The sequence below is a fragment of the Schistocerca piceifrons genome, chromosome 5, assembly GCF_021461385.2.
Source record: "Schistocerca piceifrons isolate TAMUIC-IGC-003096 chromosome 5, iqSchPice1.1, whole genome shotgun sequence".
NCBI classification, from domain to species: Eukaryota; Metazoa; Arthropoda; class Insecta; order Orthoptera; family Acrididae; genus Schistocerca; species Schistocerca piceifrons.
This window is the reverse complement of record NC_060142.1, coordinates 62,629,077-62,643,149: the sequence shown is the minus strand read 5'-3', so window position 1 is coordinate 62,643,149 and position 14,073 is coordinate 62,629,077.

The following is a 14,073-nucleotide window of genomic DNA, read 5'->3' as shown; positions in this document are numbered from 1 at the left end:
ATGCCATGACTTTGAAGTGAAAACTTCTTCCCATGAAAATGAATGCCGTATATTTCCGAGACTTAACCTGCCAATAGGAGTATGAAGGTCAATTTTACGCCAAAGAACCGCTGCAGCAGTTTCTCTAAGCTCTCTGGCCTCGGCCGAAGAGGTATTAAAATTTTATTGATGTTTCTGGCGTCAAGCACAAGTCTTATATTACCGCTAGCTTTCACAACTGCTAGGAGTGGGCTGCCATACTCAGAGTTGGACAGTTCTATTATGTCCCACTCCAACATTTCCTAAATTTCTAGTCTAATGGATTCTTGTTTAGACCAGGGCATCGAGTAAGTTGTTTTGCAATATGTTTCATGCATCTTATACTTAAACCTTTGATGACACCAGGATTGTTGTGAGAAACTGGTGCATCTTCAATTAGTAAATTTGACAATTCCTGTCTCTGTACAATTGACAAATATTCAGACTCGGTTATTTTGTCTTTGATAACTTGCTCGAGATCTGAATTGGAATTGACTACAGGCAAACTAATTGTGTAGGTTGACATAACATTATTACAATTACATAATAACTGCAGATTCCGACAGTATTTGTCGAGAATCCTTGTTTCCCTTAACAAAGACAGTTCAGCGATCCCGTTGATTGTATTTAAAACACATGGTCCTTTCTGTAAGTCAATGACTGCGCGGTATTCGACTAAATAGTCCCATCCCCAAATGCACAGTACAGATAAATACTTGACTACCAGGTAGGTGCCCTTAAGTTTTTCCTCCTGAATGATTAATACCGCCAGCACTTGAGCTTTAATGGGTTGAATATCTGTGTCGAAAGCTCCGGAAATAATACACTCTGTTACAAGAAAGGTAAGTTCTTTTTCTATTTTACTAATACATTTAGACAGATCACACGATATCACATTAGTGGTAGCTCCCATGTCTGTAAGAACGTGTACAGGTATACCATTTATGTCTCCAGCTATTACAGCTTGCACGTATTCTTTGGATTCAGGTTGGTACGAAGTTGCCTCATGCAGTAATTCATCTCTAACGTCCACTTCAGAATTGTACCTTGGTAAGCACACAGGTTGATTATGTTGACCTCCCTTAAGTCCACCAGCCACTCCCAGAAGTCTAGGATTGTCTGGTCCTAGTTTGTTGTATTATTTGGTTAATGACGTGGCTCCTCTACTGTCTCCACGACATGGACGTTGTGATTCTGTGGGTTGTACATTGTATTCCGAACATCAGCTACACCGTTTCCTAATGGAATCGTTGCAGAAGTGTTTTGACGCGAAACTGTTTTGGTTCATTTGGTTGTTCCAACGAGAATTTGTTGAAACCCACAGATATGACTGATTTCAATTCTCAGGATTGTTTTGTTCCGGGTTAGAATATTGCCTTTTGTCAGTGAATTTTCTCTTTCGATTCTGAACATTAGCCTCGCCAAAATGTGTCTTATTTACATCTGGTGAAGCCGGTTCCTGGCTGTATGCATTTCTATTGTTTTGATTGTTGGAATTTAGGTTATGAAAGTTTTGATTATTGAAGTTCTGTCTACTTTGTGAATCTCTGTTATTCGATTGCCGATGATTGCTGCTGTTAGACAGAGAGTGGTTATTACTATTATCATGTCCGTTGTCGTTGTCGTAACGCGCATCTCTGCCGTTTAACTGACGGAAATCCTCTTGGATGATAGCTATCGAATCAACTGTGGACAGAAATTGCTCAGGATCATCGTCGGATGCATGAACGAGCATTTCAGGAAGGTTAATCAGAAACCTGGTTTTTAGGATACGAATAACTTCGCATGGGGATATAGGTTCGGTCCAACACCAAATTTTATTAATATAATTTTCAAAGTACGACCATAAGGTTCCTTTCATCTGGTTATAAAACTCTGGATTGTACGCCTCCTTTCTTAAACGCTCTTGCTTGCTCGTGGACCACTACTTAGCCAAAAATAATTTCTCGAACTCGTGACATGTCCTACATGTTTCACTAACTTCACTCGCCCGGAGCTATGCCTCACCAACAATCCTTGAAACTATAAATTTAATTTTATCATAATCGTTCCATACCTTTGGAAATATTCTCTTGAAACTGTTAATGAAAATTTTGGGGTGGGTTGTATTCTTTTCGGACGAGAATACCGGAAACTGTCTACTTTTAAAAATGCTGTTTTCAATTTTAATGGCTTTCTGAGTGAACGGCTCAAACTCAGGTAAAGAGCGTTCATCACTAACAATTCCAACAGTTCTACGCTCATGATGTCTTTTCTTCCCTAGACTAGTGTCATGAATGTTGATTTCTGACAGAAAATTCCCGTACATCTTGGTTACGATCCTTGATGCAATCATTCGGAACACAGCTAAAACGACTTGAATTCTCCATATCCTTAGGTATTTCGCTGTTTGCTTAGTTTTTAATGACGTGAAATTCCTCTTTCAGTTATTCAATATCTTCTGTATTGGTTATGTTTAATTTTGTACCACTAGTTGAGTTTAATTTAAGTTCAACAGTGTTGTTTACATGCTTCTTTATCTCCACTGATTTTTTCATCTATCCATAGAGACATTTCCTTTTCCCATTGATTACATTTTTCGAGCAGAAACCAGTCAACATTTTGTTTATTGTTTAATTCCAGTTTAGTTTTCTCAGAAAATTCCGAAACCTGCTGAACTACAGCGTTTTGAGTTGATTTTACTACAACGAGATTTTCCTCTAGTGTTTGTACAGCACCAGAGATGTCATTGATCTTAGTCTGTACTTCTACAATTTTCTGACTATATCTCAGATCACAAGCCTTCTGTAATTCTAAAATTTCCTGTTTAAATTTCCTATTTTCCTCTTCCTTCTTTCTAAAATATACCTCTCTTTCTAACTCTATCTGTGCTAGATATTCTTCTCTTTCTTTATCACGTTTCACCATTTCAAGTCTAAATGCCTTATCTCTTTCTGCCTCACGTGAATCACGTTCTTCCATACGGGACATGAAACTGAACAACACGCTCATATCAAAGTGCTGCATGGAAGAAATATTCGTCAGCCCAGAAGTTCATCTTTGATCATTAATTACTGTCACTTGAGCCTCCACAACATCCAGAATTTTTTCTATCTCGTCTTCAGAAGTCGCGGACACTTCCGGGTCATCCATTCTTTCTCTTGGCTCATTATCTGTATCAAGAGAAACAATGTTCTCTACAGTTTGACTCATTTCCTCTACCAATTCTTCTCTGATTTCAGATTCGTCTTTTTCGTGTTTTAATTCACCGTTTCTTGTCCTCTTTCACATTTTTTGACGTTATACCAAATAACAATTTAATAAATCTCTCTGCACATTTAGTATTAAGTTGTCTTTCTGGTTGTACGCACAATGTTACACATATACACAAATAATGGTACAAGGATTTCGGTGTTGGCCCACGATGAAGAAAATTTAACTAGAACTCACTACCCTGAGTTGTTCAGTTTATTACTTACTAGTGTTTTTTGAGTTGAGACGGCAGACGTGCAGTCAGCTTTGCCAGCAACAGCGTCCCCCGTCTTCACGGTGTCGGAAGTCATCGCTCTCAGCATTCGGCAGCCTCCGCGTAGTCGAAGTCGGCGCGTCGAGGTAGCTCTGGCAGCAGTGTGTCCCCCGACATCGACTCGAAGCTCTGCGTAGTCGTGTGTGTGTGGGGGGCGCAAGGTGGCGTCTACTTGAAGTCCTAATAGAATCTAGCTCCGCTTTAAGGGCACTAATTTTATTACTTGTGTCCTAGTTTTTCAATGGAATCGGGCCCCACATTGGGCGCCATTTCTTTGTAACCGCTCCTTCTATTGAAAATTTTCGTTGATGAAGTTCGTGCCCCGACCAGCTAGCGGTAGAATGTCTGTATACTGTCTGATAAGAAACGTTACAAAAGTAGTCTGTCCTGCACTATATTCACGCCGAATGCGTATGAATTATACCGACCAGCTCAAATAATCATATGCTCCCCGACGGGTATGGGCACAACAACACATAGATGCATACAAACTGCTATTATTGCACTAATCATGGTTACCGATTATATACAGCAGTAGTTTCTCCGCTAAAGTTTTCAGTTTACGTACGCTAAATAGTTTGAATCAGTATGATAACTTTTTGAGAGCGGCAAAGATTATATGCAGCACTCTGTTATTAATTTGTATCGTTGCACTGCTAAAATGTTTCGCAAGCACGTAATATTATTTGGTTTGAAATAAATGTCAAACACGGTACATTCACATTATGCTGGTTTATTATAGTCTAAGCACATCCTATCATTGTCTTAAAGAAGTCATCTTTCCCTAAGCTGGGTGGAATTAGTTACGTAAATTTCAGTCAAAGTGTCTGCAATAAGATTCAGATTTCACCAGTTGCTTTAACGAAATCGAAATATTTTCCCACAATTCGATGCTAATATTCACTTCCTTTTACGTTAAATTACTAACAGTGTATCACTTTGGGACAAAGTTCAGTCTTCCATTGATAATAATCAATTTAAGTCAAATATTGGTTCTTTTCCTATCCTGGCTTTAAGCAATGATATGCTCAAGGTAGCTGATGTACCTATTTCAAGCTAATTTCTAGCAGATCGCAAATCACCAAAATGTAAAAACAATCTTGTATCGCCTATGTGCAAGACCACACGTTAAAAAAAAAAAGTTATGACACGATCAAGCAAGTGCTAGGAGCACATTAACAGTGTATAACTTTATCATCTCTATTCCATGGTGACCTCAAAGAGTACTCACAAGGAGTATTCTTTGAAGTCACTTATTCTACTCCATGATCTATAAGTACACTACTTTGTGATGTACTTTTACTTTAATTTGATACAAAATCTATTTTACATTCTTTTGCAAAAGTATTAAGTTACTTCATACTGGATTTCATTTCTATTTCTTTTTACATTGTTTCTCTTCAGTATACTTGCTACTATTCAAGTGATGCTGTCACACTGGAACTTTGTTTTCTTTTTTTATGAAATTTGGATCTTGGTTTTGGGACTTGTGTTGGGTTTTGGGTACAATTTTCATATTTTCATCTTTGCATTCAAAGGAATTGGTGTTACACCTGGGAGTCAAGTATAGTTTTTCCGATGCAACACTGCCAGTCTATTATAACAGCCGGTCGGTATGGTCGAGCGGTTCTTGGCGCTTCAGTCTGGAACCGCGCGACCGCTACGATCGCAGGTTCGAATCCTGCCTCAGGCATGGATGTGTGTGATGTCATTAGATTAGTTAGGTTTAAGTAGTTCTAAGTTCTAGGGGACTGATGACCTCAGTTGTTAACTCTCATAGCGCTGAGAGCCATTTGAACCACTTATTGTAACCCTCGCACCCTCACATTGACCATGCAACTCAGAAATTGCTTCGCGATTGAATACTACATGCTCCATGGCGACTTCTCTCCAAGCGACTAACGCGGCTACTGTCTCCGTATGGAACATTCCCTGGGAGGCACGTAGCATACATGTCCACTTCTGTCGTGCTCAGCCAGCACACTGGTCATTTCACCAGCCCTCCCTGGCACAGGCAAGATTAGACAGGTAGGCGCAGCTATTGTAAACTTCAAAGGCTGAGGTAATCTGGTGCCTCCAGTTGCTGAATCCTCGTCATAACACTTGCTGGCAGCTGCAGTGCACTGTGAAACAAGCAGCTGCGGCTTGGTCGTATATGTAGTTCTGAACAATCCCACACCCATATAGACCCGCCATTTTAAAACATCTACATTACCCAGCCCGAGGGCAGTGATGTTGATGACCAAGCACCTCGCATTTCTTACGCAAAATGTAGATTCCTCTCGTTTATACGATAAATACACTCCTGGAAATGGAAAAAAGAACACATTGACACCGGTGTGTCAGACCCACCATACTTGCTCCGGACACTGCGAGAGGGCTGTACAAGCAATGATCACACGCACGGCACAGCGGACACACCAGGAACCGCGGTGTTGGCCGTCGAATGGCGCTAGCTGCGCAGCATTTGTGCACCGCCGCCGTCAGTGTCAGCCAGTTTGCCGTGGCATACGGAGCTCCATCGCAGTCTTTAACACTGGTAGCATGCCGCGACAGCGTGGACGTGAACCGTATGTGCAGTTGACGGACTTTGAGCGAGGGCGTATAGTGGGCATGCGGGAGGCCGGGTGGACGTACCGCCGAATTGCTCAACACGTGGGGCGTGAGGTCTCCACAGTACATCGATGTTGTCGCCAGTGGTCGGCGGAAGGTGCACGTGCCCGTCGACCTGGGACCGGACCGCAGCGACGCACGGATGCACGCCAAGACCGTAGGATCCTACGCAGTGCCGTAGGAGACCGCACCGCCACTTCCCAGCAAATTAGGGACACTGTTGCTCCTGGGGTATCGGCGAGGACCATTCGCAACCGTCTCCATGAAGCTGGGCTACGGTCCCGCACACCGTTAGGCCGTCTTCCGCTCACGCCCCAACATCGTGCAGCCCGCCTCCAGTTGTGTCGCGACAGGCGTGAATGGAGGGACGAATGGAGACGTGTCGTCTTCAGCGATGAGAGTCGCTTCTGCCTTGGTGCCAATGATGGTCGTATGCGTGTTTGGCGCCGTGCAGGTGAGCGCCACAATCAGGACTGCATACGACCGAGGCACACAGGGCCAACACCCGGCATCATGGTGTGGGGAGCGATCTCCTACACTGGCCGTACACCACTGGTGATCGTCGAGGGGACACTGAATAGTGCACGGTACATCCAAACCGTCATCGAACCCATCGTTCTACCATTCCTAGACCGGCAAGGGAACTTGCTGTTCCAACAGGACAATGCACGTCCGCATGTATCCCGTGCCACCCAACGTGCTCTAGAAGGTGTAAGTCAACTACCCTGGCCAGCAAGATCTCCGGATCTGTCCCCCATTGAGCATGTTTGGGACTGGATGAAGCGTCGTCTCACGCGGTCTGCACTTCCAGCACGAACGCTGGTCCAACTGAGGCGCCAGGTGGAAATGGCATGGCAAGCCGTTCCACAGGACTACATCCAGCATCTCTACGATCGTCTCCATGGGAGAATAGCAGCCTGCATTGCTGCGAAAGGTGGATATACACTGTACTAGTGCCGACATTGTGCATGCTCTGTTGCCTGTGTCTATGTGCCTGTGGTTCTGTCAGTGTGATCATGTGATGTATCTGACCCCAGGAATGTGTCAATGAAGTTTCCCCTTCCTGGGACAATGAATTCACGGTGTTCTTATTTCAATTTCCAGGAGTGTAGTTTGGACAAGAGGAGAATACAAGCTTTCGAAATGTGGTGCTACAGAAGAATACTGAAGATTAGATGGGTAGGTAGATCACATAACTAATGAGGAGGTATTGAACAGAATTGGGGAGAATAGGAGTTTCTGGCACAACTTGACTAGAAGAAGGGATCGGTTGGTAGGACATGTTCTGAGGCATCAAGGGATCACCAATTTAGTATTGGAGGGCAAGGTGGAGGGTAAAAGTCGTAGAGGGAGACCAAAAGATGAATACACTAAAAAGATTCAGAAGGATGTAGGTTGTAGTAGGTATTGGGAGGTGAAGAAGTTTGCACAGGATAGAGCAGCATGGAGAGGTGCATCAAACCAGTCTCAGGACTGAAGACCACAACAACAACAACAATATACGAGTTATGTTCGAAGACAGAAGCAATTGGACAATACACACGTTTTCACATCGCTAAAGTTTCGTTGTTTGTTGTGAAAGTCCCGTACAGGACTATGGCATAGACTATATGCCCTCAAGAAATCTTTCTGTCACGTCATGCATCACAGAACTAGAATATTAAACTCATTTTTGGTTCATGAAGGAGTGCTAATGTGGTGTCACCGTCAGACACCACACTTGCTAGGTGGTAGCATTTAAATCGGCCGCGGTCCGTTAGTATACGTCGGACCCGCGTGTCGCCTCTATCAGTGATTGCAGACCGAGCGCCGCCACACGGCAGGTCTAGAGAGACTTCCTAGCACTCGCCCCAGTTGTACAGCCGACTTTGCTAGCGATGGTTCACTGTCTACGGACGCTCTCATTTGCAGAGATGACAGTTTAGCATAGCCTTCAGCTACGTCATTTGCTACGACCTAGCAAGGCGCCGTATTCAGCTACTATGAATGTATTCTGAACAAACAATATTGTGAATCATGTACCTTCAAGAGTGACGTTCATCATTAATGGATTTAAGTTAAGTATCAAACTAATTACGTCCGCTTTCTGAATTCTAATTCCTTGTCATGTTCCAGACCTCACGTCAGTATAGTCCTTCCCTCCTCACGCCAGCCTGCGTGAGCTAAAACGCGTGCATTTCGGCCTCCACTAGTAACACGGTGTTGGCTCTTCTGCCAACACGACAGCTAAGCTCTACCACTGTCACAGGACAACCCTCACCTGCAAGCTCTCTCTTTAGGTAACCAAATGTCTCGCCACATACGAAGTCTCTTAAGGTAACAGCATAGAGAAGTTGTAAATGTAAGTTTTATACTATGTATCACTTTATACGAGCACATCTGATTTCATTACGATGGTTGTCTCTCCCTATATAACTAGACGATTGAAATATCTTTAAAAGATATCGCCGCAACGAAAAAAACACCAAGTGAAAAATCGTATCAGTGGTGCCCTAGCCATCGGCTACAGCCGGCAGGCGCCATGTCAGTAATATCAAATTGATAGGCTAATTAATTAAATTGATCATGAGAGTCACTTTGCCTTGCGAGCAATTTTTCTTTTCCAGTAATCGGATTACACTTACACGGTAGTTCAAATGGGAATATCTGGAGAGAAGACGATGATCTTTTGGAGGAACACTACTGAGAACTGAAATTTGAAGCTGATCACAGAAGGATTCTACCGCCAGCAACACACGTTACGCGTAAGGACCGCACTATTAAAAACACGATAACAACGACTATGTTACCATCACCCTACATAAAGACTGGTCTTAGTTCTACATGCACACGCAAGCGTGGCTGACAGTGTAACACTTTTTGGCAGAAACGCTGCCTGCGATTTGGAATCAAGTTTCTCCATTGAACCACACACTTGCGTTGGCTCCTTTGGAGACATCTTTAACGATTACAGCGACTGGTGAATAACGTTCATGCCACTCTGATATCCCGAAACGAGTAACCTTTCTCGAATCTATCTGCTACAGCAAAACTCCAAAGCGATCCGTATGTTTCTTGTAACTGTTCCTCAGTCTCTGCCCCAGCCTCCCTGCAGCTTCGTCCAGGTGATCATCCCAATTTAAGTCGGAACTGAACGGAAGTCAGAGAGTGCTATATCCACCACCTTCTGCAGGTTGAGCCAGGTTGATGCAACAGAACTGTCTTTTGACCACTCGGTGGAAATGGGAACATATTGTCGTAGCTCCACCAACAAAGCTGGCCACAGAAGGAAGCTACCGCCGGGAACATACTTATATGTAACGACAGCACTATGAAAAACGTGAGCACAACGACTATGTTAACATTACCCAGCACGAAAAGCAGTCTTGGTTCTACAGGAACACACAAGAGTCAGTGATAGTGTTCCGCTTTCTGACGGTAATGATGTTGTTGTGGTCTTCAGTCCTGAGACTGGTTTGATGCAGCTCTCCATGCTACTCTATCCTGTGCAAGCTTCTTCATCTCCCAGTACTTACTGCAACCTACATCCTTCTGAATCTGCTTAGTGTATTCATCTCTTGGTCTCCCTCTACGATTTTTACCCTCCACGCTGCCCTCCAATGCTAAATTTGTGATTCCTTGATGCCTCAAAACATGTCCTACCAACCGATCCCTTCTTCTAGTCAAGTTGTGCCACAAACTTCTCTTCTCCCCAATCCTATTCAATACCTCCTCATTAGTTACGTGATCTACCCACCTCATCTTCAGCATTCTTCTGTAGCACCACATTTCGAAAGCATCTATTCTCTTCTTGTCCAAACTAGTTATCGTCCACGTTTCACTTCCATACATGGCTACACTCCATACAAATACTTTCAGAAACGACTTCCTGACACTTAAATCTATACTCGATGTTAACAAATTTTTCTTCTTCAGAAACGATTTCCTTGCCATTGCCAGTCTACATTTTATATCCTCTCTACTTCGACCATCATCAGTTATTTTACTCCCTAAATAGCAAAACTCCTTTACAACTTTAAGTGTCTCATTTCCTAATCTAATTCCCTCGGCATCACCCGATTTAATTTAACTACATTCCATTATCCTCGTTTTGCTTTTGTTGATGTTCATCTTATATCCTCCTTTCAAGACACTGTCCATTCCATTCAACAGCTCTTCCAAGTCCTTTGCTGTCTCTGACAGAATTACAATGTCATCAGCGAACCTCAAAGTTTTTACTTCTTCTCCATGAATTTTAATACCTAGTCCGAATTTTTCTTTTGTTTCCTTTACTGCTTGCTCAATATTCAGATTGAATAACATCGGGGAGAGGCTACAACCCTGCCTCACTCCTTTCCCAACCACTGCTTCCCTTTCATGCCCCTCGACTCTTATAACTGCCATCTGGTTTCTGTACAAATTGTAAATAGCCTTTCGCTCCCTGTATTTTACCCCTGCCACCTTCAGAATTTGAAGAGAGTATTCCAGTTAACATTGTCAAAAGCTTTCTCTAAGTCTACAAATGCTAGAAACGTAGGTTTGCCTTTTCTTAATCTTTCTTCTAAGATAAGTCGTAAGGTTAGTATTGCCTCACGTGTTCCAACATTTCTGCGGAATCCAAACTGATCTTCCCCGAGGTCCGCTTCTATCAGTTTCTATCAGTTTTTCCATTCGTCTGTAAAGAATTCGCGTTAGTATTTTGCAGCTGTGACATATTAAACTGATAGTTCGGTAATTTTCACATCTGTCAACACCTGCTTTCTTTGGGATTGGAATTATTATATTCTTCTTGAAGTCTGAGGGTATTTCGCCTGTCTCATACATCTTGCTCACCAGATGGTAGAGTTTTGACATGACTGGCTCTCCCAAGGCCATCAGTAGTTCTAATGGAATGTTGTCTACTCCCGGGGCCTTGTTTCGACTCAGGTCTTTCAGTGCTCTGTAATGATGTATGTGATTTGAAATCAAGTCTTTCCATTCAACCTTTGTTGGATGCTATGGACATGTCTTTTAATGATTACAGCCGCTAGTGAAACATATTCGAAGCGCTTTCATATCTCGAAACGAGTCACTTTTCCGAACCTATCTGCTACAGTAAAAACTCCAACGCTGTTTTAGATAGTCCCTATGCATCTTGTAGCTGCTCTTTGGTCTCTCCCCGCCACCCCTGCAGCTTTGTGCTTGTGATCGTTCCAGTTTACGTCGGAACTAAACGAAAGTCAGAGAGTGCTATATCTACCACCTTCTGCAACCCGAGTAAACAGGGTAACCTGAGTTAGTGCCATAGGACTGTGTTTCGACCAATCGATGGAAACAGGAACATGTTGTCATATCTCCGCAATTGGTGTACAATGTGTAAGGTCAGCGCCAAAACGAAGCTTTCTCCTGCAACATGAGGTAGGATAAAAGACAGTATGAACAGTTACCGTGGTGTTCTGTATTGGGAAAATAAGTAAGACTCCACATCATACAGGTACTACAGTCCAAAGGAGATCTGTGTCCCTCAGGATCCATTTATGTCTGTCACCCAAGCATTCTGTCATCATTATTTTGTACCAGTCAACAGAGAATAAGAAACTACGAACTATAAAAACTCCACTAACTTCATCTGAAAGAAAACTCGATAAGATTTGTATCACATCTCTCTCCTCTGATATATGAAAACAACTACCGTCTGCATTCCGGCATCGGGCTTATGTGGTGATCCTGTTAAATATACAGGTATTGATCCATTGGAACAGGTAGCCATTGATCGAAGTCGCTTACACAGACTAGTGTAAAGTTTCATTGCCTATACTGTAGAAGTATCGTATGCTACAGACTATCAGTTGCAAGAGAGGGTCCCAGTTTTGTTGTTTGATACATTTTTTATGCTGTAACAGGCTTTGTACTTGCCATGCATTTTGTTTCTACCTCCACAACTTCGACGTCTGTGTTGGCTTCTAAACTGACATTAACATGTTTCAATCCATTGACTCTCACAAAAAACTGGACATCGCACAGTGTAAATGATGCTGCTGGTGCTCCCACCACACACACCCTGGATGCTTGAAATAAAGGACAGACACAGCATAAGAAAACAGGGAGTTTTGTTGCGTTGTGGAACATTTCCAAACAGCTGTCAGAAGGTGGCTGATGGCCTCTACATTTAAATCATCTTTCACAGTGATGGGATAGCTGATGGCTTGATGTTCCATTTCTATTGATTCATGATGTTGCTGTCATGTACGCAATCACCGCTTCGGTGCTAGCCATCCCTGGATGGTGTTGCCCCTCCAAGTCTCTTTCTCCATCTCAACCAAGCAATGTCAGTCAATCAACAGCATACTAGTGGACGGATGGGCCGGAAAAGACACCAGCGATGTACAGTAATAATAAGCATCACAGCTGATAGTGTGATAAATTTTAGCTATTTTACCAGCTTTTTACAACAGTGATCAGTGACACGGCAGCTTGCTTCCCAATTTCTGTATCATCGCTAACCAGTCTCTCAACTACTTTGCAAGTAGCAATGCGAATATAGATAGATGGCTGTGCAGTATGCCCATTCATTGTTAATTCTCGAACATATACATCAAAGTATACCAGACAGCGATCTACGGGCTGGGTAAAGTAGATGTTTTAAACTGGTGGCTCTATATCAGGGCAGGATTGTTCAGAACTACATATGCTTCCAAGCTGCAGCTGCTTGTTTGACAGTGCATTGCAGCTGCCTGCAAGTGTGATGACGAGGATTCAGCAACTGGAGGTACTGGATTACCTCAGCCTTTGATGTTTACAAAAGCTGCACCTACCTGTCTAATCTTGCCTGTGCCAGGACGGGCTGGTGAAGTGACCAGTGTGCTGGCCGAGCATGACAGAAGTGGACATGTATTCTATGTAAGAGAGGATTCAAATGGTTCAAATGGCTCTAAGCGCTATGGGACTTAACATCTGAGGTCATCAGTCCCCTAGACTTAGAACTACTTAAACCTAACTAACCTAAGGACATCACACACATCCATGCCCAAGGCAGGTTTCGCACCTGCTGCTGTAGCAGCAGCGCGGTTCCGGACAGAAGCGCCTAGAATCGCTCAGCCAAGAGAAGATTCAAAATGAAGGACGTTTGTGCTGAATGTATTGATCATCTCCGCATTCCTACCACTTCAGTCATGCCCAGATGCCCTACATAGCTGAGGGTTGTGCAGTGTGGTATATGTATGCAGCTGCGGTGGAAAGTTTCACTGAACTCTTTTCATCAGCAATGACAGTGTACATCGGGACAGGGGGCGCCCCATGTGGACCTTGGGACAAGAGAATGCGGGCATGTGTGAGTGTCTCCAGCTCTCTCTGATATCTAGTCCTGAAAGCTTATTGCTACAGACTGGATATCATGCAGTGGAACCTTCCTCCCTGCTCCCGAATGTAGTGGGAGGAATCAGATTAGGAAGTCTATAGTACTTCTAAACACCCAATCACGACATTAAATTCCCTATCAATTTATTGTATTGCGTGCATGCATGCATTTGGCGCAGGTAGGCATGGGCGATGACTGTAGAGTACAAGAGCAGTGACCGACACCAAGTGGTGTGTGCTTCGTGATCACAAGTTTGTGTGTTTGTCAGGACTTTTTTTCATGAGATAAGTTGTGGTGGAGGAGGGTACGTACTAGAGCTCGAATATATTTAGCGCTACGATCTATTTGTAACGGAAATTTCATTACTTGATTTATATAATATTTGCATGTGATACTCAAACATTGGAAATATGTTTTATTATGAAGAAGGGTCATTGTAAGATAGAAGTGACTGTTTTAAGCGATCTGTTTGACTAGTGTAAATTGTTGAACAATTAATTTGACAGTGTAGTGCAAATGGATTATTTCACTCTATTTTTGATATCGAAGTTGCGCCAGCTCTCCCTTTGTCTCCAGCATTAACTAATAGGTACACAGTGTTCTGGGGAGAGATGAAACCTCC